Source organism: Cupressus sempervirens, chromosome 3, assembly GCF_028749045.1.
Source record: "Cupressus sempervirens isolate cs-2001-9-10 chromosome 3, ASM2874904v1, whole genome shotgun sequence".
NCBI classification, from domain to species: domain Eukaryota; kingdom Viridiplantae; phylum Streptophyta; class Pinopsida; order Cupressales; family Cupressaceae; genus Cupressus; species Cupressus sempervirens.
The window spans coordinates 864,923,121-864,929,120 of NC_143120.1; positions in this window are offsets into that span (position 1 = coordinate 864,923,121).

Consider the following 6,000-nt stretch of genomic DNA (forward strand, 5'->3'; position numbering starts at 1 on the left):
CATCATTCAATTTTTCGCTAAAATATGCAATAGGCTTACCTTCTTGGCTTAATACAGCCCCAATAGTGCTGCCACTAGCATCACAATCCATCTGGAACACTTTTCTAAAATTTGGAAGTGCCAACATAGGCTATTCTGTCACCTTCTTCTTCAGCAATTCAAAACTTCTCATAGCTGCTATAGTCCATTTGAACTCTTTTCTATCCCCTCTTATTGTATCAGTTAGGGGTGCACATATGCCACTAAAATTTTTAATAAACTTCCTGTAAAAACTAACCAGACCCTGAAATGATCTTACCTCAGTAGCAGACCTTGGAGTAGGCCATTCCAAGATGGCTTTTACCTTCTATAGATCCATTTTGAGACCTTTAGGTGATATAACAAACCCCAAATAGACTAACTCCCTTTTTGCAAAGATACACTTCTTCAGATTAATTAACAGTTTCTCTTCCCTTAGCCTTTCAAGGACACTACGAATATGCAATAAATGTTCTTCCAAAGTCTTGCTGAAAATGAAAATATCATCTAAATAAACAATAAAATTTTTTCCCAAGAACTTCTTAAGTACCTCATTCATGAACCGCATGAAGGTGCTTGGGGCGTTCGTCAATCCAAAGGACATGACTAACCACTCATAAAGACCCTCCTTGGTCTTGAAGACTATTTTCCACTCATCTCCTTCTCGAATCTATATTTGGTGATAACCACTCTTCAGATCTATCTTTGTGAAGTATTGAGCTCCACTCAAGTAGTCCATAAGAGCATCCATCCTTGGCAAAGGAAACCAGTACTTGATGGTTATCATATTTATAGCTTGAGAATCTGTGCACATCCTCCACTCTCCATCCCTATTTGGTGCAAGTACTATAGGTACTGCACATGGACTTAGGCTCTCTTGAATCAAGCCCTTCCTTAATAGCTCCTGAACCTCTCTATTTAGCTCCTCTTTTTCAGTAGGAGTCATCTTGTGAGCAGCCTTGTTAGGCAAACTAGCTCCTGGAATCAGATCTATCTGATGACTAATTTTCTTTACTAGTGGCAATCCATCTGGAACATTATCAGAGATAATATCTCCAAATTCCCCTAGTAAATCTGAAACTTCAAGTGGCATTTCACTACTACCTTCTTTATCTTTCCTAGGAATCAAAGCATAGCACATATGCTGATGTTTCATGCCATCTAAAAACATCCTTCTATCAACAAGACAAATCCTAGCACTGCTACATACCTTTTCACCTTCCTTTTTCATGGCCTTCAATTTGTGGAAAAATCCATCCTTTGTTAGAGAATATGTGTTTGCATGCCCATCACGTACTGCATGTCTATCAAACTGCCATGGGCTACCCAACAATAGATGGCAAACATCCATCAGAATAACATCATAGAGAACTTCATCATGGTAACTCCCAATTTTGAATTTCACTAAACATTGTTCACTTACCAGGACCTTATGATCATCTTTTACCCAAGCAATTCGATAGGGCTAGGGATCTTTCTTCCTCTTGAGCTTCATCTTAGAGACCATCTCTTCTGATACCAGGTTATCAGTGCTACCACAATCAATGATCACATCACAACATTTATCCTCACACTTGCATCTAGTACGGAACAAACTCCTCCATTGTACTAGTTCAATCTCACCACTTAGTAGGACTCTTTCATTTACCAAGGTCTCTCCTCTTTTTGCATCCTCTGAATGTGATGATTGTGCATCCTCATCCACATGAACAACCCTAGCTTGGCCCTCAGCTCTCCTATTTGTCCTTCCTTGTCATTGAGGGAATTCAAAGGCACGATGACCTTCTTCATTGCAATGGAAACAGGTACCATGAAAGCCTCCTCTTCTTTGTCCACATCCTCTACCTCTTCCTCTCTGATTTCCAAAGTCTTGGTCATAGGAGCGGTTGAAACCCTCATTCCTCTGGTTCTTGCTAGTACCCTCATCTTCATTTTTCTTTTGGTTTCATTGCAGCCTCCAGATGACCTACCACGTCCCCTTCTTCCTTGACCATGCCCTCTTTGTTTTCTTTCAAACCTTTTATTCATTTTCTCTTCAACTCGTAGGGCAAACTGGTATGCCTCTTCAACGCTGGTCATTCTTACCAGACTTAATTCCTCTTGGATGCTAGGTCGCAACCCACTGATATAATGAGCAACCTCCTCCTTATTTTCTTTTGCATGCCCTGCTCTAATCAAGAGTCGGTAAAATTCCTCTTTATATTCTTGGACTAATCTTCCTGCTTGCCTTAACCCATGCATCTTCTTAAACAAATCAAGCTCATAGTCCACAAGAATGAACTGCTTCTTCAATTTGTCCACCATGAGATCCCATCTTGTGATCTTCTCATTTCCTCTTCTATTTCTTTCCAATTGGACCTCTTGCCACTAGATTTTGGCATGGCCTTTCAGTTTGGCCTTTGAAAACTTAACCCTATTTGGGTCCCTGATATCCTCATACTCAAAGTATTCTTCTAGTTCATTGATCCAATCGATCAACTCATCTGGTTTCAGATTTCTTGAAAATACACCTACTTCAATTGTAGTTATTTTCCCAAACTTAGTAGTGGCCCTAAAAAGCCTTTCCTCTGCATGATTCACAACATCCCCATCAAATTTCCCTTCTGGTTCCATTTCTTCTTCTTCATTGTCATCCTCACTGTTGTCACCTGCGACAACATTTGCTCCTCTACGGAGCTCCTACTGCAGTGCTTGTACCTTCCTTTGGAATGCTCTAACCTCCTTAGGATTAATAGCTCTGGCCCTTCCACCATGCTCTCTTCATGGAGGCATCTTCTTAACTCAAACCCACAACCACATAGTCCTGGAGCAAACTGCCTCACAGTCGGCACTCTATCTACACACTCAGGAAAATTGGCTCTGATACCACTTGATGGGGATACAACCCAAGAACATAATGGACACAATAGAAAAGGGAAATTGTATTAACTTAAAAATAAGCTAGTACATTCAGTGCAGTGAAAATAAACTTGAAAACATGCCCTAAGGGCTTACAATAGCATAAATGTGGAGATAATTTCTCCTTTTAGTACATCCTCTCAAACTCCACTCTGAAGTGCCTTTTATAATGCCAGAAATCTACTTAAATAGACCCCAGAGGGTTAAGGACTAGGAGTACATTCTAGAAAGTGCTAGTAGGCATCCACCAACCAAATAAAAGGTTCCAGAAGCTACGTTAGAAGTTGACACAAATCTAGAAGAATCCAGAAATGGTAACCAAACTTTTGGGAGGCATAACTTTTGAATCATAGACAAACTATTTACATTTTTGGAAAGCTCTCAAAGCGCTCTATAGGCCTATGGACTAGCTTTGCTTGTCCCCCATTTTTTAGCCCTTTTTGAGGTCATTTAAGGCCCCTAACTTGACTTTGAAGCATTCTTAGGAGGTCTCCACAACCCGAAAAACTGTAATAACTCTCAAACCGTGGGGCCTTTTGACCCGATTCTTTTTCTAGAATGCTCTAAATTACAATTACATTCATCTAGCCAATTTACAATTCCTAGTTCACCAAAATGATGGCTCAATTACATACTCCTATTTTTTAAAGATTTACATGAACACTGATAGTGGAACTGTGAGAGTTGGAACCTTTATTTGACCCACATGGGTATCTAAAAATGAAAACACATGAAACAGAAACTAAGTCTAAGTATATTTTTTTTGGGTGACATAGGATTGCCCTTATACCTCTGGATGCTCCTGCATCAGGTTTCTATTGAACAACCTAAAGGTTTTGTTGATCCAAACAGGAAGGACATGGTCTACAAATTGCATAAAGCATTATATGGTTTGAAACAAGCCCCTAGAGCATGGTATGAAAGATTTCATAACTATCTTATTCAAATTAGTTTTCAAAGAACTAATGACAACAACAGTTTGTACATAAAGGAAGGACTAGATAATAAGATTGTTTTGGCAAAAATATTTGTAGATGATACTTTGTTCATAGGAAATGGTGATCTTTGCAAAGAATTTTTAGAACAAATGAACAAGGAATTTGAAATGTCAATGTTTGGTGAAATCAAATTCTTTGTTGGTCTTCAAATTCAACAGAATAAGAATGGCATCTACATCACTCAATCTAAATACATCAAGGAGATAATAAAAAAGTTTGGTATGGAAGACTACAAACCAGTTGGGACTCCTATGTGTACTAGATTAAAACTAACCAAGGATGATGAATCAAAGAAATTGGATCAGACATTGTATAGATCCATGATTAGAAAGTTGCAATATGTAGTGCACACAAGACTAGACATTGCCCTTGTAGTAGGAATTGTAGCAAGATTCTCAGAAAAATCAAAAGAAAATCACATAATGGCAATCAAAAGGATCATGTGATACTTAAAAGGAACTAAAGAATATGGATTATGGTATAAACTTGGAGGAAATTTGGATTTAAAGGTGTTCACTAATGTAGATTGGGAAAGAAATATTGATGATAGAAAGAGCACAAGTGGAGGTGCTTTCTTTCTTGAAAAAGGGTTGGTTTCTTGGACAAGCAAAAAGTAGAATTGTACATCTCAATCCATAGTAGAGGCTGAATATGTTGCAGCAATAGTAAATTGTTCAAATATTTTGTGGTTTAAATAATTATTGGAAGGTATGAAGCAATAAATCAAAGAATCTATTGTTATGTTTTGTGATAACACAAGTGCAATTAACATCTACAAGAATCTAGTGATGCATTTAAAAACCAAGCATATTGCCATAAAGTATCACTTTGTTAGAGAATTGGTCCAAGAAAATGAAATAAGATTGGAATATGTCCATACAAAGGAACAAATTGTTGACATATTAAAAAAGCCTTTACCTAAGGATGCATTCTTGTATCTAAGAGGTAAGTTAGGGGTCATTCCCCTATCTGAAGCTCACTAGAATAAAGTTCTAGTGATGCATCAATAGAAATAGAATTGAAGATCTATTAGTTGATGTAGCAAACCAATGAAGACATTGCATATGAATCAGTACATCAGGTACAATTCTATTCAATTGTTTTGAGTTTTTTTTGACATGTATTTTCAAAGAGGGAGAATATACTATCATACCTTTTTGAAATTTGCAAAATAATAAGAGTTTATGAAAGAGGGAGAGATTATTATGAAAGAGGGAGTTTGTTGTATTTGAAGAAGAAAGTGAAGTATTCTGGCAATAATAGACTTGTTTTCAAATTTCAGTCTACTATGACATGTTGTGTTACCATCAATGCCAAAGAGGGAGATTGTTGGATATAATTGTTGAAATTGTGTGTTGCCTTTGATGTCACACAAATGTCATATTAGTCATCAGATACTACATACTGAGCTTAGAAGGTCATCAAGGAAAAGGATAGTGTCTACCAAGCTCAGAAGGTCAACAAGGCAAAGGATAGTGTCTACTGAGCTCAAGAGGTTAGAAAGGCAAAGGACAATGTCTACCAAGCTCAGAAGGTCAGCAAGGCAAAGGACAGTGTCTACTGAGCTCAGATGGTCAACAAGGCAAAATGATAGAATCTACCAAGCTCACTTGGTCATCAAAGGAAATGTGGTAGAAATAGTTCTTACCGAGCTGACTTAGTCATCAAAGGGAATGTGGCAGAAGCAGTTCTTATCGAGCTCTCATGAAGGAATTCAGTTCTTACCAAGTAAACTTGGTAGTCAAAGGATTTTACAGATATTGCAATATTAACCAAGTCAAGAAGGTTAACTCAGGAAATTTTTGGAAGCAGTATTTACCAACTAGGGTCGGCTAGTAAAGGATTTCATTGTTTTATGAAATAATGTTTATTTGTTTAGAGTAATATCTATAGTCGACTGATGTATGGTTTATTGGTAAATGTAACATGTAAATGGGCCAACTTGACAATCTGAATGGTATAAGTAAGAGGTCAAGTTGTGAATTCTAAGAGTGTGGAATTAATGTGATATGAAGACTGATTATTGTGGAAGTGAATTTGAAGGATGATCAGAGATCATTGAGGAGCAACATAGTGATATTTGATG